We start from the raw sequence: 228 nt of genomic DNA, 5'->3' as shown, positions 1-228 counted from the left end.
CAGTTGTGTCAGGAAACAGGCAGGGAGGAGCCCGGAGCATGTGGGTGTTTGCTTGCACAGCTCCAGTCCCAACCCTTGGCTCAGCCCCATCGATGCCCCCCCAAGCACCCACCCAACCTAAAGCTGGATCCCCCAACCCCGGGTGACACAAGGACCAACCTGCTCTGGGTCCATGGTGGTGGTCTGTGGCGGCTCATGGGCATCCTCCCGAGTGTGTTCATCCCGCCC

This window comes from Nestor notabilis, unplaced genomic scaffold (assembly GCF_000696875.1).
Source record: "Nestor notabilis isolate BGI_N333 unplaced genomic scaffold, ASM69687v1 scaffold18029, whole genome shotgun sequence".
Taxonomy (NCBI): Eukaryota; Metazoa; Chordata; class Aves; order Psittaciformes; family Psittacidae; genus Nestor; species Nestor notabilis.
Note: the sequence above shows the minus strand (reverse complement) of the source record.